Source organism: Anastrepha obliqua, chromosome 1 (genome assembly GCF_027943255.1).
Source record: "Anastrepha obliqua isolate idAnaObli1 chromosome 1, idAnaObli1_1.0, whole genome shotgun sequence".
Lineage (NCBI taxonomy): Eukaryota > Metazoa > Arthropoda > Insecta > Diptera > Tephritidae > Anastrepha > Anastrepha obliqua.
In genome coordinates, this window is record NC_072892.1 from 134,818,467 (window position 1) to 134,841,823 (window position 23,357).

At 40.1% G+C, this 23,357-nt stretch overlaps 1 protein-coding gene across 2 annotated transcripts in view; it reads right to left on the reverse strand.

Annotated features, from left to right (window-relative positions):
- The window catches only part of LOC129236219 (probable serine/threonine-protein kinase ifkA), a 73,413-nt gene extending 50,697 nt beyond the window's left edge, over positions 1–22,716 (reverse strand). For both annotated transcript variants that reach the window (XM_054870470.1, XM_054870469.1), the window contains exon 1: positions 22,096–22,716. The gene's annotated coding sequence lies outside the window, so the exon portion shown is untranslated. The remainder of the gene's footprint in view (positions 1–22,095) is intronic.
- Positions 22,717–23,357: the final 641 nt, after the last annotated feature.

The following is a 23,357-nucleotide window of genomic DNA, read 5'->3' on the forward strand; positions in this document are numbered from 1 at the left end:
AGGTAGTCAACCGAATCCCAATCCTCTTATTTTCCGGGGTAATTACCTCGCAGGTCTCTTGTGTAGCTAGCTCATTTGCGTCGCAGTTTACTGCGATGTCACTATGTCCAGGTGCTCAAATGAGCTTTATGTTGAAAAATTCGGATGCTATTGAAAGTGAAGTCAGGCATTCCTTAACTAGTTTCGAATGCACCATCATTGAGCCCAGGGCCCTAATTGCCGCTTAGCTATCGAAGTATATATTAACCTCCGCAGCAGTTATTACATAAGTGAGCAGCCAACTAACTAATTTTTATATTGCGGATTCTTCTGCTTGGGACACACTGCAGTGGTTCGGTAACCTAAATTTAAGTCTGATGAGGAGCTCCTTGCAGAATACTCCTTCGCCAACCCTTCCATCCAATTTTGAGGCATTCATGAATAAGTTCACCTGGCCCTGCCTCCAAATACTGCGCCCCGCACACTCTACCCTCGCGGGGTAGCAGGAGTGCGCATTGATCGGTCGCCAAAAGGATGAACCCAAAGTTCATAAGGCTACTTGAGTATCTGAGCCTAAGACCCTCAGTCTCATTACGCGTGCTGCCGCAGATTTGCCTGCAATGTGTACAGGTACCACATTTTTGCATTGCATTAAGCGCTGAGTAGGAGTTATTCGAATGGTTCCACTGATTCCAATGAGTGCAGTTCTTTGAACTCTCTCCAGCTTCTTCACCGTAGCCATATTTTCCAGCGAGTTCCACTAGACTACGAGTTCATGCAACAGCTTTGGCTTTATAATGTTATTATAGAGCCAAGAAACAACTTTAGACGAGAGGCCACATCTCTTTCAATAGCGCCTTTGCATCCGTAAATTGCTATTGTTGCCTTCCTTATCATCTCCTCAATGTTGGGCTTCCACGTTAGTTTACTGTCAAGGATTAGACCTAGGTACTTCACCTTGTCAGAAAGCACCAGCGGAGCACGCTCTATTGAGGGAAGCTCTGGGTATTTTATATTTCCTCGTGAATAGGACAAGCTCCGTCTTGAGAGGATTCACCGATTGGCCGCGATCCTGTGCCCACCTAACAACTACGCTCACATATCTCTGCATCAAATCGTACAACGTATCTTAATCTCGTAGTTAATTTCATGGCATTTATATTTTGGCATGAATATTGCAACAAATCGATTGGCAAGCGCGCTGTATGGCAAGTTGCGCCGTCTTGTTGAAACCAATTTCTCGTCCATGTTTAGCTGATTAATTTAGAAACAAAAATTCACCGCAACGACAGCTCCTTCCTCATTTCGTAATAATTAAGAACCGATGATGCCGCCGTTTCTTAGCTGTCAAATATCGATATCGATAGTTCAGCTGCACGAAAAAACACCCGATACGTATTATACAAATAAGTATGTAAAAGTGTTGTTGTTGCAGTAATTTAATGCTTCTTGCTTCAGAATCACTGCGGAAAATATTTCACATTTTCATATGATTGCATAAAATGAGTAGTTATTGATTTCATTTTCAATAACTGCATACCGCACTCAAATTTCATATTCATTTCAATGCATTCATTCCGCGAAAATTGCATATTTACTATGCCAATGCATTTCTATTCGTTCTTTGTGTGACAACGAAATTGAATTGGCTGGGATCTCTTTGAGACGCGAGGCACGAACTTGTGGGCGGTCGGCAGTGAAGTAATAACTAAATATGTATGTGTGCCTGTGTACGTGCATACACCTACATATGTGTGTGTATCTACAATACGAAATATAAAGTAGTGGACTCACGTGACGCTAATCGTTGCATGCAATTTAAAATTTATGAAGTTGCTAAAAACTTTCTTGGAAAGTGTCGTTACCGCAGCGCACAGAGAAAAAATTAAAACAACAAAACTAATATGCACCTTAAAAATATGGTGAAATGGGCATTTTTACTTTTACAAATTTAAACGCACAATTATACAAGTATAGTAGGAGCAGTTAATAAAAAGCAAAGCTGTTCATATACTGATGATTATGGGTCACTTCATGCCTTTCAATGCCAAGTGCGATTTGCTGCCGGTAAGCGAAGCATTGCACCTTTTTGAGCTCGTGCCAAATCGTGTGCATAAAATATTCCAATTGAGTGCCATTTCGCTAATATTAAGTACCATTCATGGCACTTGAAATGGGTTGTTGTTTATACCATTCCTTTTTTCAGCTACGAAGTGGTGGGTTTTTATATAATACTCGTATCTGGCTGTTAGTAAAAAAAATAAAATACAAGAATACTTAACTTTAGTTGAAGAATGAAATGCATTTTGGTTTGAGTTCTTAATTTTACAAAGTTGCATGAGCCTTTAATATAGGGGAATCTTCAAAGGTTGCCTTTTAACAGGTTCGCAATTGCAGCAATACGCGTGATAAGATGTAGCAGGAGGAAGGAAGCCTGCTATAACAGGGCCGCCGTAGCCGAATGGGTTGGTGCGTGACAACCATTTGGAGTTCAGAGACGTAGGTTCGAATCTCGGTGAAAGACCAAAATGAAGAAAAAGAGTTTTTAATAGCCGTCGCCCCTCGGCAGCAATGGCTCCGAGTGTATTTCTGCCATGAAAAAGTTCCTCATAAAAATATTTGCCGTTCGGAGTCGGCTTAAAACTGTAGGTAACTTCATTTGTAGAACAACATCAAGACGCACACCACAAATAGGAGGAGGAGCTCGGCCTAACACCCAAATATGAATATATCAGTTAAAGATGATACTGCCCAGTGAGAACAACCACGAAGTTCGAGAGCTGAGATTTGGTCAACTTCAGAAGATTGCTCGACCAGAAGGATTTAGCGACCTTAACAGGTTTGTGTACTCTCGCACTCGCTGAGTTGACGTGAAGCTCATTTTTCCAGGAGCAAATCGCAGTTGGCCAAGGAGATCCCAATCCTTTTCCTTCGCGGGCAAATCACCTCACAGGTCCCTTGTCTGGTCAGCTCATCCGCCTCACAGTTTTCCGCAATGTCGCTGTGACCAGGAACTCAGATGAGCTTTATGTCAAAGAATTCGGGTGAAATTGAAAGTGAAGCCAGGCATTCCTTGACCAGTTTCGAATGTGCCATCATTGAGCCGAGGGCCCTAATTGTCGCTTGGCTATCGGAGTTAATATTTACTTTCTTGATAGTTACTACGCATGTAAGTAACTAATCAGGTGCTTCTCTGATTGCGGCTACCTTTTCTGTTGTGGTTCGGTAACCTGAACTTGAGCCTGATAGGGAGCTTCTCGCAGAAAACTCCTCCGTTGGAAGGAAAAACTTCGATCCATGCCAGAACTGATTCACCAGGCCGTGTCACCAAGTGTAGCCCCCCATCCACTCCTCCCTTGCGCTCATAAGTGAGGTCAAACCTAGTCCAAATGTCTCTGTCTGATTGCGGTAAGGGCAGGGTCAATTTTGCGTGCCATGTTTACAGGTACCACATTTAACTTTGCGTTAAGCTAGAGTAAGAGTAGATAGAAGAGCCCGACTGATTTCAATGAGTGGAGTTCTTTGAATTCTCTCCAGCTGCTTCACCGATCCCATCTTTTCCAGAGAGTTCCACCTGACAACGACTCCATACAACAGAATTGGCTTTATAATGGTATTATAGAACCAAAAAACAATTTTAGGCGAGAGTTCCCATCTGCTTTCCTTAGCATCCCCTCAATGTTGGGCTTCCGTGTTATCTTACTGTCAAGGACTAGGCCTAGGTACTTAACCTTGTCAGAAAGTACCAGCGGAGCACGCCCTTTTCAGGGGAGTTGAGTTCTAGGTATTTTATATTTTCTAGTGAATAGGACGAGCTCCGTCTTGAGAGGATTTACCCATAGGTCACAATCCGTTGCGCACCTAACAACTATGCTCAGATATCTCGCATCAAATCGCCTCCAACAATTAGTGCCACGTCATTCGCGTATGCAATCACCCTGAAACTCCTTCTCACCAGCACCTCCATAAGTACTACTCAAAAAATTTAAAATTTTTTATTTCACGTGAGGTTGTTGTTGGTGTTGTCCCAGTATAAACATTATCTATATATGCAAGGGGCATGCTGGGGCATTCTTAGTTCCCAGAAAAAAATCAAGTCTAAAATAACGACTTTTTTATAAACTAAAATATTCACATTTATTGATGTTTGAGTGGAAACGGCAATTCTATGGCGTGATGGAGTTGACTTTTGTTTATTATTGGAAGGAATCTCTCATAAAGTTGCAACAGTAATCAGTGAGCTTAGTGGGCTCCCATCTTCCTTTGTAACGCTTTTCGAATGCAATATCACCTTGAGCAAAGCGCTCTCCGTGTTCGTCCGTAACTGAACCCATATATGTGGGAAAACCTCTAATGTAAAATTGCATTTCTGCTCTAAAGAAAATGAAATTTCAAATACATGTTTGATCCCATTTTATAATAGCAGTCCAGCAAGATTTTTATTTTTAGTTAAAGTTAATGGATTTGTTGTTGTCAAAGAAGCTTTTCGTAACGTGGCTTGTTTTCCAACACCGCGTTGAATGCAAACCGGTAGCCAAAAATTCAAAGTATGAAACTGCACCAAACCAGTTGCTATTTAACTGAGTAAATAAAATAAATCTACAGCTTAAAATGTACACAATAGGCCTGCCGATTTTGCTCCATATATGCAATGGCTGAAGCGAAAGATTTCTCACCAAAACAAATGAAAAGTGAGCAAAAAAGGCAAAAATGTACAGTAGATTCTGTTTTTATGCGGTATATACGTTCCGCAAGAAACAGCATAAAAAAACATAAAAAAAGCTACCAGTTCTATAGTAAAACTATAGATAGGTTTCAAAAGTGCTAAGAACCGCATAAATCTGAAATAATGTAATAAAATCGCATAAAAAAATGGTACTAGTCCCATATTACAACTATAGATACGTTCCATAGACCGCATGAGTCTTAAATAATTAAATAAAATCGCATAAACAAAAACTTGTATTTTTGAAAATTTTATCTTTATTTAAGAAACGTCAGAATCGAAAAATAAATTTACATCGTCAGAAATAATATAATCAAGTTACGCCATCCGTTGTAAAACCGCACGAACTTATTCATAGTCCTATTAGAATCAGACAATACCCGCATGTTGCGCATTCGTTTAGGATTTGGCGTAAAATCACTTTCGTCACTTGAGGAAATGTACACGTCTGATCTAGATGGTGATGCAGGCGGTTCCATACTTGTAGGGTTAGCATTTTTGATGTAATCTGTGATGAGTTTTTGCTTAGCTGGTTTAGAATTTTGTTTATACAATTCCCGATAGGTCGACATGCATTTTTTAATTTTTTTAAAAACCGCACTATTTCAAAACCGCATAAAAACAGAATGTACTGTAGTTCCATTTACATATTCAAATATACACCCATAAACGTGTATAGTATTGGCATTTATATTAAATTCTTTGACTTACCATACATTTAATACCTTCATTCATATGGAGCGTGCGAATGTTGCGTATACGCCTAGTGGTCGCATAGAGAATTATAATGTAGCACTTTTGGTTGTTCATTGGAAACTAATGTCAAATGCAAACCAAATTCAAACTCAGCATGAGGCAGTTGAATGTGTAAAAGTAATATTTGTGGTGGGTTAATAGCCGTAAAGGAAGCTGCTCTGTGGGTCGGGAACTTGTGTGTGTGCTATAAAATCTCTAGCAATTGAATGTAGAGCTATCCGTATTGAGCTGGCTAAGCGCGCACCGCGAACTTTGCCTGGACTCCTGCACACCGAGACCGTCCTGGAAATTCCATCGGGGATGAGTTGCATGGGAGGAGAACAGAGCTTAAAGCGGTCAATTATGCCGAAATGTGTGCAATACTTTATCCTCAAGCAAGCTCTGGTTGGTCTACATCGGGCAAGCCGACAACAGATGGGCCGTGGACTCCACTTGTGAGACAGCTGAAGAGACTTGGGCCAGAGGGAATGAGCACAGAACTACATACTTCATCAATTTAGACCGGCCTTGGTCGATATCATTACAGGTAGTTGGTATCATCACTGAGCACTACCTAATGGGAACACATGGAAAATGCTTGGGGCTTCCCTCAAATGACTTCTGTCGCAGATGCAGCAACGGTGGAGAGCAATGAACACTTCCTCTATCACCGCCACGCTTTTGCGAGAATACGATATCGCTGTCTAAGCTTGTACGTCTTTGAAAGTCTAGCAGATTTGGATGTCCACCAGACCTGGATGGTCACAGTATTTCATCGTTTACCCGATAGACGAAGTGGTTTTACCACATTGGGAATTAGAGGGAGGACTTGAGCCCAAACTAAAGGTTTCGCAAGGGACCTTCAGGCCTAAGGGGGTTTCCTCTCTACTATTGTAAAGTGTGGCAACCACCTTAACATAACCGAACCTAATATTTGCACAAAGGTACAATACGATGTTTGATATGCAGAAACACTTACATACGCACCAACACAATGCAAATATGTGGACATGCAATAAATGGACATTTTGTTCTGCTATTGGAATTGTGCGCATTTTTAGACATTTCACATTGCAGACTTTTCGGTGTAAAATGAAAGTTTTCCAATAGAAGCCACACAAAGCAATAATAGGGACACTTTGAAAAAATGGAAAAAAAATTGGTGTAAACACATTTAAGGGGGGCATAGCGCTCCACAATAAACGAAAGCCAATTGCTCGAGCTACAAAACATTGTGAAACAAACACGCATTGGCCATCGGCGTAAATTTACGCATCAACAATTTTGAATTTCCTGCAAACGAATGCCGTTGGGCTCTTCGGCTCTGGATATTTGAATTGTGGGTGCATGAGAATAGGTGGGTTGGCCGGCCGGTCGGCTGGTTGGTTGGCTAGTTAGTCAATGGAATAACGTTCGGAGTGCCACTATGATTAGCCTGTATTTTTGTTGGAATATCAGTCAGAGAATGTAAGCGATTGCATATTAAGGATTATCGACTTGTTTGCTGTGCATGAGCCTTTCATGTGCCGTGCATAGTGAAATTGGTTTTTGACCACGATTGCGGTTGCTTTTGGCTGTTGCTTAGAATCATTTCTGTTATTATGACATTTTGGCTTTGTTGCTGTCACATTAAGTTCGTGCTAAGTGAGGCATGTTATTGTGTGGCCTTTGAATGGTTAAGAGGGCGATGATATTAAATCATAATTAAGATTTGTGAAAGTGTCTAAAGACTTTTTATTTCCAAAATTATTTAAACACAATTTCAATTAAACCCAAAAACGGGGAAAATGTGTGTCACCGTTTGATATCTTACACATTTTCTAGTGATTTGAGAATCTGAATTTGTGTGGGTTATATTTGTTTGTGTCATTTAATGAGAATTTTAATTATTGTATGACACCCCATTGTTATTTCTCGTGAGAACCTCTGCGTATGTATATTTGTGGACTCATATGCGGGTATATGTATATACATATGTACATGTATGTGCATATGTATATGTATAGGTACATGTATATGTATATGGTTGCACACGCATGTGAAATTGTCATTCGGGCATATTTTATAAAAAAAAAAAAATTTAATATCATTTTTTTATTTTCATTTATTTCAATTATCCGTTTTAATTTTTTGTTGGTATTTGTACTCTACTCGACATGCGATTTACCCTCTTTCTTCAGTAAACTGTTGTTATTGCCGCCGGCAGCTGCTGCAAGTGTGGTTTTTTTTTTGAGATGCAGTGCTGGATAAATTTAATCAACGCAAAAATGACTGAATATTTACTTACAACGAGACAATTTTAATCAATTCGCAGAAAAATTATTTTTAAGCCGTTTGAGAGCGAGTTATATGAGAAGAAATCTGGCAGTAGGTATAAAATGTTTTTTTTCTTTCTAAAAAAAATGGTCGTTGATATTTCTGCACGAGGTAATCCACCTTTGGGAAATCCTTTCTTCGAGCAATCAGTGGCTCGGGCATCGGATGAGCAGGCGGCTTGAGACCCACATCCCTTTACGATCGGAACTGACACCCCGGGTTTCAGCCACAGCGGTGAAAAATGGCACATTGACTATGTTAATGGAGCGCCGAGGGTGAGAAAGATATACCGATGCCGAAATCGTCCGAAGCAACTGAATAACCTGAGGCAAGTCCTCAAGCTCCGTCAACAGCAACGTGAGGGCGTCAACAGCAACGTGAAAGGGTGTGTGCCAATAGTCGGGAAGAGTGGAAAGCCTAATAAAAGGAAATTCGCGTGACTGAAATCGGAAATGCCTGCATCGTCGACCCATTCGAAGGCACTGGCTAAGGGACCTCAAACGTCGAATGACACTCTTCAGTCAACATCTATTGAACCATTCGCGAGAATGGCAGCTAAGGCCATGACAGTAGAGACACATACCGCCAAGCAGGACGGTCTACAGTTTCTAGGGCAACAAGACTATATTGACAGCTATCTTTGAAAGGTCATCGATGAGTTGAAAGACGCAATAATAGCGAAAATTCCAGCTTGCGAAAACAGCAAGTTCATTCTTGTTGAGAGTAGCAAAGAAAGGTTGGTACCAGTGGGTGACTTATTCCAGGACCTTCCCGTAGTTCAGCAGAACTACTAACACGCATCCTTGCTCACACTTCAGAAGCGGGTTCTCACCTGGTGCTGGGTATCCTTCTTGAGTCACTGTAGGTTCTGAAGCCGAAGTACGGGTGCTTACTAAAAATTCGATTGGATTGGTTAAGCTCCTGGCCCAAAAACCAAAAACCGTGTAAGCGCCAATTATATATACAAAGTGGCGCAAAATTAATCACCCTGTCGGAAGATTTATAATTTTTGCAAGTGGCGTTAATCATATTTCACATTTGTGAACTGGACGGGTGCAGTACTCAAACAGATAAGCAATGGAGTGCTGAAGGTCAAAATAAAGATTTCTATCATTCAAATTATTTACTGTTCAATTAGTAAAATGTTTATTAGAATTAAAAAGAAAAATATTACATATATTATAAAAAAAATATTAAAATAAATTGATGATAATACCACCACCATAACACTATTCTTTCCCAAAATTAAAAAAAAAATCGAAACGTTACTCGCATTATTCCGACTTTTTGAATTCGTCTTCCTCATTAATTTTAACTTTAAGTGCCACTCTTATCTATACTAATATTATAAAGAGGAAAACTTTGTTTGTTTGTTTGTTTGTTTGTAACGAATAGGCTCAAAAACTACTGGACCGATTTTAAAAATTCTTTCACCATTCGAAAACTACATTATCCAAGAGTAACATGAATTACATTTTATTTTGGAAAAAAATAGGGTTCCGTAAGATATTTGGATTTTTCGGACACAAACTGAAAAAAATCTTATATATAAAATAAAGTCAACTTTATGTGTGTGTTCGCTAACCGGCCGTGTCTGCACCGAATTAAACCAAACTTACACACATTGCTAAGAAGGTATTGAAGTTTGGATACCTATTGGTGGATAGGGCTCGAGATATAGGTCAAAACGTGGACCCGGGTAACCTTCGGATGTGTATGTACAATATGGGTATCAAATGGAAGCTGTTGGTGAATGCTTTAGTTCAGAGTATTTTTCATGCCGCTCCGTGACTAGAGTCTCGAGATAGAGACCAAAACGTGGACCCTAGAATGTGTTTGTACAATATGGATATCAAATTGAAGCTGTTGGTGAATGCCGTAGTACAGAGTATTTTTCATGCCGCTACGTGACTGGGGTCTCGAGATATAGGTCAAAACGTGGACCCGGGTAACCTTTGGTTGTGTATGTACAATATGGGTATTAAATGAAAGCTGTTGATAAGTGCTTTAATACGGGGTAATTTTCATACCTATAGATGACTAGGGTATGGAAATATATGCCAAAACGTGGACCCGCTGTGTCTTTGCACCGAATTAAACCAAACTTACACACATTGTTAAGGAGGTATTGAAGATGGTTTCCGTATAGTTTGGATACCTATTGGTAGATAGGGTCTCGAGATATAGGTCAAAACGTGGACCCGGGTAACCTTCGGATGTGTATGTACAATATGGGTATCAAATGGAAGCTGTTGGTGAATGTTTTAGTTCAGAGTATTTCCATCCGCTCCGTGACTAGGGTCTCGAGATAGAGACCAAAACGTGGACCCTAGAATGTGTTTGTACAATATGGGTATCAAATGAAAGCTGTTGATAAGTGCTTTAATACGGGGTAATTTTCATACCTATTGATGACTAATAATTAAATTTGAGAATTTAATGTGAAATCCGAATGAAATTATGTGTTCGTGGAAAAAACAATTTTTTTCGTTTTTTTTTTTTTTTGAAAAATATAAATGGATAATGGTTAAAAAAGCTCCAATGCTTAATAAAACATATAAATTGAAACGAAAAGTTCATGGATGATCAGGAAAAAAGACGATTGTTTCTTAGTTATTCATATGCGTTGATTTGAAATTTAAAAACAATCTTCTTTTTTCCTGATTCTCAATTTATATTTTATATTTACTCAAAAACAAATAGAAAAGCAAAAAATATTGTTTATGCCAAAGCGCTTGAATAAAGAATAAAGAAATAAATAATATGAAAACCATATATTTTCTGTTCTAAACCATATCTATTCTATTTAAGTGTGCCCAGCGAAGGGGGCCGGTTTGCTAGTCTTTATTAAAATACTGAAACATACTTGCATATGTAGTTGTATACATATAGGTATACACCTTCATTTATAGCAGAAGACAATGGGAGCGTGATATGCTTTGTAAAACCAGCCACAATTGCGCTGTCAATTGTTGTAGAAAAAGAAGAAAAAATCGGTAAAGTTAAAATAATGCATCCCAAAATTCATTTATGTGTGCGCGTAGGTGTTTCACTATACTGCAACGAAAACAAACGCTTTCTTTTAAATGAAGCCTCTCCTTCATTACACACGCACGCACATGCCGCACATATCCTCTTTTCTGGTTTGGCCGAGCTTTTGCTCTAATTTGTGGTGTGTGGTGGCTTGGGGTTTGATGATGCACTGCAAGTGGATGAATCAGTTTTGCACCACCTTCGAAAGTGGGCCTCTCCTGATGGGCGCGCCGAAAATCAGATCGACCAAATTTGTATTAATCGCAAATGGAGGCGTAGCATCCATGACGTTCAAAACAAGCGAAGTGCTGATATCGCATCTCAGGTAGGGGAATCCTCTGGAATCCTATAAGTATGGAGCATTTAGACGAATTTGACTATGCCGGCGACTTCGCACTCTTATTACGGAATAGCGGACACATGCAGAGGAAACGTAGTGGCCAAAGCTTCCAAGCCAAAAGCGTTGGACTGCGTATCAATGTCGGGAAAACTAAGTCAATGGAAATCAACACCTTGCCACCAAAAAGGGTCACAATCTATGGGGAACCCATTGATAATGTGAACAGCTTCACCTATCTAGGGAGCCAAATTACCCTGGACGGTGGAACAAAAGATGATATCGATGCAAGAGCCAAAAAATGCAGCTTTTGCAAGCTCCAAAAGAGCAGACAATGCATTTTTTTGTTTTTGTCGGGATAGACTAGCAAGTACAGCACTCAGACACAATTAATTCTTAAGGTGGTCGCTTTCTAACACATCAGTGCCAAAGACATCACGCCTGATTCAAGCAAAGGTGGGTTAGATGCATATAAAGTGGTCTACCGTATGGCTGGGAAACATGGTTAGTGTCTGTATCGGAAGCTGTAGACATTTGTGAACCGATGCAAATGGAATTGGATTGGCAACACGTTGCGCAAGCAAGTGACCCACATAAGTAGAATGGCAGTGGACTGGAACCCACAAGGATCGCGCCACAAGGGAAGCTCTAAAGGATTTTGGGGACGTGGCCTTAATGAAAAATTTTTAGATATTGAGGAATTTCACTCACGACCCCAATTAAGACGAAAGCGAGAGGTATACAGCATTGGAAAGTAAAGGGTTTTACATTAATAGGTGTTATATTATTTCGAAAACTTTTATTTTCAACAAGACGGCGCTACGTGCCATACAAGCAACGAAACCATTGATCTTTTACGGGAAAAGTTTTCGGACCGTGTTATCTCTCGAAGAGGTGATCACAATTGGCCATCGAGATCTTGTGATTTAACACCTTGTGACTTTTTTCTTTGGGGCCACGTGAAAGAGAAGGTCTACGCTAACAGCCCAGGGTTGATTCAAGACCTCAAAGAAGGAATTCGTGAGGCTATCGAGGACATAGGGCAGCCACTTTGCAATTCGGTTATAGAAAATTTCATGAAAAGGATATTGTCCTGTAAGCGTGGTCGTGGTGGTCATTTGCCTGATGTTATTTTCCACTACTAGCGGTATGTCTTCCTCTTTATAATGAAAAATAAACATCCGATTATGTATATTAAAAATATAATTTTTCTTTGTGAAGATCAAAATAACACCTCTTATTGGTAAACCGTATATTTGTTTCGGCACTATGCGCCCAAAGACGGCGCGAAAGCAACTAATAATAATAATAATTGAACGGCAGAAGAGTTTTTTCGCAAGCTTTTTCATGGCAGAAAAGCAATCGGATGTACGACATCGCGGTCGACCTAATATGATACTCGTACTCGAGGTCAGCCTTATTTGGGTTGAGGGGCACAGAGATATGGAGGGAAATTGTAAAGCGGATGAACTAGCCAGGAAATCTACTCTTCAACTGCTTCACGGTAGACGTACCATTGGGATGCCTATGGCCACGGCCAAACTAATAATTAAGAATAATATTAACCAAGCGGCCAATAGGTCATGGAGAGATGAAGGCACAGGCGGCACAGTTAGGATACTGTGGCCGTAAATAAATATGTATAGTAAGAAAAAGGCAAAGGAACTGCCTAGCCTTTCAAGAGAGAGCCTTTCGTGGCTTGTATAAACGGTCTTTGGCTATATTCCTTGAGAATGGGAGTTTTCTCCCATGAATATTGTAGAAGTTGCAGTGATGAGGAAGAGGAAGAAACTGTTGAGCACTTCCTTTGCAACTTGAGCACTTAATTAAGCTGAAATCGGAGCCGGTTTTCTAGGTAAATATTTTTTCAATTTTCTTACGGAACTGTCTGGCGTGGGAATGGGACCAATACTGCGCTTCGTAAGAGCCACAAAATGGTTTTACAAAGAAAAATAAATGAAATTCGAGAGTCGCGCAGTGCTCTAAGGGAGACCGACTACCCCCATAACCTAACCTAACCCACTATGAATCAGACTAGATATTTCTATCCGTTATTGTGCCAAAGTGTGCATTGAACTTTGCTCAAACTGAACGGTAGTCACGTATTTGGTTTTTTTTTACATTGTTTTTTTTTTAACTTTTTTTTTGCTGTTGGATTAAAAGAAATGTAGCAGCTATTCAAATAATGAAATACGCGCACTCAACGCCGTTTTATAGCGACAGCTCAAAATTGGTACACATGTGAGTGTGGTTGTACACACACAAGATACGTAGGTATGTGGCACCATGGCATATAAAAAGTGTTAAAAGTGCCATTGTCTCATTTTTAGTTGTGCAACACGTCACCACCATCAACCTTTACACCAAAACATAGCAACCACAAGATCTCAGTTTCAGCATACATTGCCACATTATCATGCAAACATGGGGTTTGTTGGCAGTGCTTGGGTTTGGGTTTGGGTTAAGCTTTGCTTTTCGCGACTTGTCACTACATAGGCAGATGCGCGCTCATACTGAATTGTATAGCATTCGACGGTTGCTGGAATAATGCGTTCACTATGAGTGGTAATTAAGAATATTTTAGTCGCTGTTGTTTGCTAAGTGCGCGTCGGTAATATGGTCGCTGTGGCTGGGCTAGCGCAAAGTTTGTGTTTCTTTGGTGGTGGCGGAGGCGACGTTGCGAGTCCTACACGTGCAGAATTTGCCAGCCATAAAAATTGAGATATGACTTTGTTACTTTAGTGCTAGTATGCGTGTGTGTGTGTATGTAACTTGTGGCGTATGAGTGCCACTAATAAATATTAACACGCATCAGTGCCCTGTGTCAATTTGACCACAACATGGCTTTATTTTGTTTGAAAAATGTAAGGCACAATTAATATATATTTTTTATTTGGTATTATTTCTTCGATTTATATCATTTCTTTCTCTTTCTCTTACTTTTCAGTTCTTTGTTTAAATTAGATTTTTGAATGTTGAGGCAAATTAACATTTTTTGGCGAGGACTAAAGCGTGCTAACATACAGTCGAACTTTTATAACGGAGTTGCAAAATATTCGTAATACATACTAGGGTTTATCTATAAAGACGTATTCAGGCATGTATTTTTGATGTTCTCTAACATTTCAAATAATCGTCATTTGCGGGAAGTGTTGATTTTCCTCTTTCATTCCAAAAAAAAAATGGCGGCTGAAGCCTCGGCCGAATATTCACGCTGCGAAGGTTATGCTATGTATTTGGTGGGACCAAGTTGGTGTTATTTATTATGAACTGTTAAAACCAAGGGAAACCGTCATTGGGGATCGGTATCGACTGCAATTAAGCCGAGCACTGCACGAGAAGCGGTCGCAACACCCGAAGAGGCATGAAAAAGTGATTCTACAGCATGACAACGCTCGGTCTCACGTTGCCGAGCTCGTTGAAACCTACCTGGAAACACTGCCATATTCTCCAGATATTGCGCCGTCCGATTATCACCTATTTCGATCGATGCCACATGGACAATATTTTCAATGACTCACTTGTAACCATTTTTTCAGAATACGAGGGGTGCCTTTTATGTGTCGGGATTTGGTAACCCTGGTGTTGCAATCTGGCAACTGACAGCTGTATCGCAAAGTTTGACATTTTTTGGCTTTTACGTACTCAGAACGTTTTGAAATACTAGCGCTATTTGTGTTGTTTACAGTAACTTAAAAGATTCATCTCGGTCCAAACATGGAATTAAATCGTGAACATTTTCGTGCGATTATTTTTTACAACTTTCGACGTGGATTAACTCAGCAACATTGCATGGATGAACTTAATTCATTTTTTGGCGATGAAGCTCCATCAAGGACCAGTGTTTATCGATGATATGGTGAATTCAATCGTGGTCGTAGTTCACTCCAAGACGAATTTCGTGAAGGTCGTCCAAAATCAGTTGTTGTTCCGAAAACCATTGATGCTGTGCGCGAACTGATATTGCAAGATCGTCATGTGACCTATCGTGAGATTGAGACAATCTTAGGCATTAGTGGGACCAGCATACATTCAATATTCCATAAACATTTGACTGTCAAAAAAATTTGTTCGCGTTGGATCCCACACAATTTGTCAATCGCTCAAAAAAAGGCTCGTGTCGATTGGTCGAAGGAAATGCGGGGCTTCGAAACACGTCTATGACATCGTGACAGGTGATGAATCATGGATTTACGCGTATGAGCCCGAAAGTAAACAGCAGTCGACTGTATGGGTGTTTCAAGATGAGCCAAATCCAACAAAAGTTGTTCGCGCACGAAGCACTTCCAAGCAAATGGTCGCCTGTTTTTTCGGAAAAACTGGATATGTCGCAACCGTACCACTAGAACAACGCAGAACAGCAAATTATGAGTGGTACACAACCATTTGTTTGCCAGTTGTCTTCCAAGAAATTAGGAAAACCAATCGCCAAAGACGGATCACTCTTCACCAGGACAATGCGAGCTCTCACACATCGGCTCAAACAACTGCATTTTTGAGCACCCAAAACATCGAATTAATGGGTCATCCGCCGTATAGTTCTGACTTGGCACCGAATGACTTCTTTTTATTCCCGTACATAAAAAACAAACTGAGAGGTCAACGTTTTTCAACATCTGAAGAAGCGGTTGCGGCATTCAGAATGCATGTTTTGGAGGTACCTCATTCAGAGTGGCAAAAGTGCTTCGACAATTGGTTCAAAAACATGCAAAAGTGTATAGATCTTCATGGAGAATCTTTTGAAAAACAATGAAGTGATTTTCCATGATTAAAATTTGTTTTTGTTCTCTAATCCCGAAATATAAAAGGCACAGTTGTATTTTCATCAAAAAACAGCTTGAACTTAGTTGCGCACCTAATAAATTATCGGATGTTTATTTCATTATAAAGAGGAAGGTATGCCGTTAATAGTGGAAAATAGCATCAGGCAAATGACCACCACGACCACACTTACAGGACAATATCCTTTTCATGAAATTTTCCATAACTTAATTGCAAAGTAGCTGCCCTATGTCCTCGATAGCCTCACGAATTCCTTCTTTGAGGTCTTGAATCGACCCTGGGCTGTTGGCGTAGACCATTTCTTTAACGTGGCCCCAAAAAGTCACAAGGTGTTAAATCACAAGATCTCGGTAGCCAATTGTGATCACCTCTTCGAGAGATAACACGGCCCGGAAACTTTTAAAATATCAATGGTTTCGTTGCTTGTGTGGCACGTAGCGCCACAAAAGTTGTCCAGATCAATACCATCCAATTCCGGCCATAAAAAATCGTTAATCATCTCTCGATAGCGCAATCCACTAACCAATAACACGTGTTATTGGAAAACTCAATATTAAGCAGTAGCTTAAGTGAGAACGATAGTTTGTTTAATTTTTTTATGCCAACTTGTCTACCACCACTTGATGTTTTCATCCAAGGAGAGGCTTCGAAGGTCATCTGCAGGCTGAAACACAATGGGAATTGGTACGGCCCCTGACTAGCATTGTACAACAGAGAAGGCATGGACTTCGATCCAACGATCCTTGTGCTGCTAGAGGCTCAACTGTTGTCAAACTCGGAAAATAAGCCCGGCAAACCTTGTTTTCGCATTTTCATGGATGGCTCCAGGACTGAGCACGGCTCCGGCTCCGGCTCTGGGGTCTACGTGGAATCCAGCATGACAAAACTGCACTTTGCTCTTGGAATGCATGAATCTATGTTTCAAGCGGAGGTGTATGCCGTTCAAGAAGCAATGAACTTTGTTGTGGAAAACAGATGGAGAGGCAGATCTATATGTGACTGCAGCGATATCCAAGCTATGCTTATGGCCTTAGACAGCCCCCCAACCACTTCAAGGGTAGTCGAGTCCTATAAATGCAGGCTAAAATATGTCGGTAGACATAATAGCCTGATGCTAACGTGGGACACGTGATTATCGTGGGTAACGAGTCCTCCGACTCTTTAGCTAGTATGGGCTATGAGGCTACCTTCTTTGGCCCGGAGCCCGTTCTGCCAATCCCTTCTGCAGCCATCAAAGCCACGGTTAGCAAACGGGTTACTCTAACCCACAAGCGAGCTTGGCAGGCTGTGAGAAGCTGCAGATGGACAAAACTGATGTTACCTGTCATGTCCGACGGACTGTCGCAGTCCCTCCTGCCACTAACTAAAGGGGATTGACGGGCGTGATGACGGGCCATTTTCTATGGAGAAGCACATGGAATAGATGGGCATCTCACACAGTGCACTTTGCCCAGCATGTGGAGAGGAACATGAGACGCTTGGTTAAGATTCAAATTTAAAATGAGGTCTTTGGTTAAGATTAAAATTTCTAAATAAAGAACTTGCTTTTGTCTTACCAGCATTCTTCAAAAAAATATAATTTAATGTAGGTATAGGGTAGATTACCGCCGATGACGAACTGGAGCTGATGTTAATCATAGACTTAAGAAAGAAAAACAGGCCTTTGAGCGACTACGACCAGTTTGAAGGCTCTTCTTTTTGTCAATACGCGTTAAAATAAAAATTTTCAACTTGACTGTAAAGTCAGTACTCTTATGGGATAGGACTATGGGAGATAACGCAACAAGATGCTATTAACATTGAGGTGAGAAGAAGAAAATAGCAAAGGATTGGCTACGTCTTGACGTAACGAAAATGACCATCGAATCCCCGGGGCAGTCGTAGGCCAAAACGCCTAGCAAATACCTGGAGAACGCGGGCCGAGCTCGAGCTTGGGCTTGCAGCCCAAAAAAAGGGAGAGAGATGAAATCCCTAGCGTAAGATACAAAAAACGGTCTTATGATCAATGGGAATATATATATAGATTAGATTAGCCTGGAATTCCCATTTCCCATAGGGATTATTTGTGACCAACTGAAATATTTATGCATAACGCTTTTCAGTCACGGTAATGCCATTGCTGTGGTTGGCTGATCTTTGCTGAGTCCACCGCGAAGGTGCCACATTAAAGCGCAGCAACTTGCTTGCCCAAACCCCACACACTCATATATACTCGTACACTTCGCCATTTATAGGCGCATGCAGATGAGTACAGCGCCAGGTCCACGTAGTGTAAATATACGCGCCGATTTCAAAATGCAAACACAAGACAAAACATAAAAAAATGGTGAGCTTGGTACAACTTTTTCATATACGAGCACATCCATTTGCGTATGTGTAAGTGTTTGTCTTCTTGCTGCTTGCCGACTGCTGTGTGGCAAAGATCAAGGACATTCTTTTTGTCGTTGGCCTGAAGAGCACTGTGTGCGTTCTTTTTATAACCTAGTACATATATATATGTATATACATATATATGTATAAGTGGATAGGCGTGCATGTGTAGGTGCTTGCAAATTTGCGCACACTTATTTTGATTGCGATGCGTCAAGTATAAGGCGAAGGCAAGTGGAGGCCACATATCAGAAGAAAAAGGAAAAAGAAAATATTAAATGCTAAACAAATAGTTGCAGTCAAGCAAAAATACAAAAGAGAAGATAATAAGAAATAAATATGCGAGTTGGATGTTTTTATATGCCTACATAAGTGCATACAAACGAACGAAAGCACAAATATTTGTTGTCATATCATAGAATGGTGCCCCATGGGCGAATTTACAAATGCGTCACTTTGACACGCACACTGCGGCTTTTCGAATGTCAGTGTAAGGGTCAGCCAGAGACATGACAAGGAACGCGCGTTTTATTGTCTAAAATGTTAACTTTTCTGGGTGAAAATAAAAAAAGTAGTTTATGAAAGTTTCTTGTATTGTCTGACTGCAGTTAGCACTAGGAAAATCCATTTGGATAGTTGCTTTCAACTTGTTGGCGGAACACTAGCAAGTTTTCTATCCTCAAGAGACAACTGTCAGTTAAATCACTTGAGTGGTGCCATTTGACACTCTCGGTGAATTGATATAAAATTTGATAAAAATAATTTTTCTCCAACCATATATTTAAGATGCTATTGGCATATGTAAAAATTTAGAAGCCCCTCTCCTCGTTCCACGGAGGCGTCCTCTCTACCATTCTCTGCATTTTGGCAGTGAGCTACTTGCTGCTGACTCTAGAGAGAGGGCGTTGCCACGTCACAGCTTGCGCAGACAATTTGACAATCGCGGTTAAAGGTAACTGAGCTGTAACCTCTGAATTTGCGAAGCATCATTCTACAGTTTTTAAACCTTTCCCCAGCCAAAATCCAAGAGGAGATAGCAAAATATATGAGTTTTTCACAGCACCATTCCACATGGATCTCTCGGTCGCAGGATTTAAATGGAAAGAGGTTAAAGATATAATAAATAAAGACACGAAGGTAAATAAATCCCTAGGACACGACTTCATAACGAATAAAAGTCTAAAAGTATTACCTTTATGCGGCTACAAATTTATCACCTAAGTTTTCAATGTAATTTTAGGAACCGAGTATTTTCCTGTGTAGCCCAAATAAATCTAATACCAAAGCCAGGTAAATGTCTAGATATGGTTTCCTCCTATCGGCCTATAAGTCTACTATCTGCGGGATGAAAAACTTTTGGAAAACTATTTCAAAAAGGTTTTTATCGGTTATATTTTACATTTACTTATAAGTACAGTTGCTTCATTTTGTTTCGTGTTATTTGTGCATCCAGCAGCTGGATGTTTCATTCTATTCAAGTTGAATTCGTTATCATCTCACAAAGAGTTCTTGCGTTCTTGTGTTTTTTGTATATATTTTGTTTTTGTAATTTGGTGGGTGAATGTCAAAACTTCAAACAGAATGTAAACAAATGAGCGAAACAACAACAAAAAGCAGATCACTTTGGCATTGGGACCCCCAAATCACAAGAAAAAACAAATCAGCTATTCAACTGCGTAGTATGGATGGGCCTAAAGGCCCTAAATAGCTTAAGGTTTAAAAGCCTTTGTAAAGTAATAAAGCACTCAACAAAGTGGCGACTCTTAATCAGGTCTCCCTGATTTGGATACCAGGATATGAAGGAAAATCTGCCTGCAATAAACATATCAATACAATAGGACTATCTAGCACTGATTGATGCAGGTTCTGCTGTGATGAAGAGGAGTCCATGGACCACTTAATCACCAATTGTGAAGCTTGAGGTCACAAGAGACACAGAATCCTGGCCACGTATTTACGAGAGAATGAAGACTTCCAAATGCTCTCTCCAAAGAGCTGGTTCGATTCCTCGCAATGCTAAATAATTAAAATTAAGCCCCTAGGGGCGCACATTAGATCAATAGATCTGGTCGCAGTGCCTAATGGCTTTAGCCTAACCCGTACATCCATTACCATTACCATTGCCATGGATGCGGTTTGGTTTTATTTACAGGGTCCGGCACTCGAAATGTAACTAAATTCAGACCGCTCGCGCAGCTAATGCACGAATATCAGCTGTCGGTTAGTTGGCCAAATGACAGCCCATTTACAAGCGCGTAGAAGCATTTTGCCGAGAGTAAACGGGAAAAAAGAAAATCAGCAATGGATTTCAAACTTAATAGGGTGATTGCATTAAATTTTGAAGGGAAATCACAACCAGCGATTGTTCGTGAGCTCGAGCACCTTAAAGAAAATAAAGTTTTTGTTTATCGCACCATTACTCGTTACAAAAATACTGGTAGCCTCGTGAAACATCATGGAGGTGATCCTCAAAAGACTGCAACGTCACGTGAAATGGTTCAAAAAGTGAAGAAGGGACTTGAGCGAAATCCCAGACGAAGTGCCCATCAAATGGCGAAAGAACTGAAAATATCTGACCGTAGCATCCACCGTATACTAAAAAATGATCTCAAAGTCACGCCTTGCAAGATCCAAAGGCGCGTGATCTCACACCAAAGCAGCAACAAGTCAGACTTGAGAGAGCGAAGAAGCTGCTTCGCTTGGCCGAAAGCGGTCAATTTCCGAACATTGTGTTTCCTGACGAAAAAAAAAATTTTCGAATTGAGCAATTCATTAACTCCCAAAACGGTAGGGTTTATTTGACCGACCATTTATACGAGAATTTGAGTAATCGATTGGCCACCAGAAGGCAGCGCCCGCCATTGGTAATGGTTTGGGTCGCTGTAACCGCAGATGGGCGCTCTCCAATCGTTTCCATTGAGCCTGGCGTCAAAGTAAATGCGAAATATTATCGGCAAAGTCTTCTGGAGGTTGCTTTTAAGCCGTGGGTTGACAAACATTTCGGTGGCAAACAATGGACGTTTCACTAGGACTCGGCATCGTCTCACAAAACTCGAATGAACTAAGAACCGAACTTCATAACGTACAGTCAATGGTTCTCAAATTCCCCAGGCGCGAATCCGATGGATCATTTCTTTTGGGTTCCGAAGATTCACCTGTCTCGAGGCGCTGAACAAAGCCATTGTCTGCAAGCGGGCCAAAATACCTGCAAATCATTCATTTCTGGACCGCCTAAGGGCTATATATAGTCAAGCCAAAAGGTGGTCATATCGAGCAAAAGTAGTAATTCCTAATTTTGTTTTATTTTCACACATTTTTTACTTTGAATTGAATAAAATTAATTTTCCAAACTAAATTTATGACCTTTTTAATTGGTTACACTTCGAGTGCCGGATCCTGTATATATCGAGCAATTTTCTTTTTAGCTAGAATTTATCAAGTACTTCACAGCGGTCCATACACAATAATGTATTTTTTCTACACTATGACTACACTATGAATCAGGTCGTATATATGTATGTATTTATGCGGCTTCACCTCAAACCGCTGCTTTCCACGTAATTCGTTAAATTTTCTAGTGTTTTTTGCAGCCGACCAGCAAAAGAATGCGGTTAATATTCTGAATATAATATTATACAATTTAACGATTCACTTCCATTTTCCAACCCTCGCCCTCATAGTTTCAAAAATAACACGAATATTTGAGAGTCCTTTCGCAGTGCAGAAAAAATGCGTCATTATTATGAGAAAAGAAAACACCATAAAACTATGTTGCTGCCAGAATCTCGTAATACAGCAGTTTGATGCCGGTACCTACCTTAAATAATTTATAAGCGGTGGTTGTTTGGATCAAGGTTCCTTTTGCTTAGAATTTACTGTTGTCGATGCCACGTTGTGCTGCTGGGTTCTTCTATTTATTAAGTTATTTATTTATTTATTTAAATGTTTATTGTTTTACTTTTTGTGCATCAAATTACATATTTCCAGCTGGAACATTTATTTTCCCATATTAATATGTATATGGGAGTCTTTTATTGCGCTTTCACTTTAACTCGTTTTTTTGTTTATTTCTTTTATTTTATTCCTTTGGGCGTACTTAGCTCAGCGAAATTTCATGTATTTAATTTGTTTTACTTGCATTCGCTTTTAGTTGAGTTCAAACAAGTGTTAATTAGTAAGTGCATGTTGTTTTTTTATACACCTGCACCGACACAAAAACATAGCTAGAGAAACTTTATACACATATATGCATATATAAGTATACACAGACAGCACTCGGTCTCGGTATGAGTGATTTTAGTGCGTTAAAAACTTCGTCAATTTCATTGAAAAGTTTTCAGTGTGTATTTTCGGCGAGCATACGACACAACACAACTGTCTAGCCGAACAGGTGTGAAAGGACAAAATGTCGTCTATTTCGCCAGCAATGCTGATAACGACTAAGGCGAGCCTTACGATGTTGATGAAGGCAATGACAATGACGATGTTGTCGTCTATGCTGAGCGCAAGCAGTGACGACTACGCCGTTGAACTTTTACTTTTGTGTGCCAAAATAACGACTGCAAGAGAGCGAAGCTCCAAATGGTTACAACTGAGTGTGCAGTATGCAGTGTGAGGTGTGTGAGGTGCGTGTGGCGGCGCAATAAGTCGGGTTTGTTGTGTTTGTTTTTTCTCCTGTTTCATTTCCACTACAGTTTTATTGTTTGTTGCTTGTGTTTTGTTTCTGTTTTCCTTTCGTTTGTGCTGTTGCTTTTGTGAGTGATTTGAAATTTTCACTACATTTATTTTTGTGTTTTTTTTTATGTGTTTCAATGAAAATACAGCGACACTGGCTACTATTGCAAGGCAAGTGTTGTGGTATTATGGTAGTATTGTGTAAAATATATACGGTCATTATCCTTGTACTTTCGTTTCAAATTCTTTGCGTACTTTGCTAATGCTGCATGCAGCAATGCGTAATTTTTTCCTGCATTGAAAGTGCTACAAAATGTATTGCGTGATATTACCTGCATATGCTAATATATGCACATATATGTATGTATGCAATGCATTGCATTTAAAATATTACAAAATATAAAA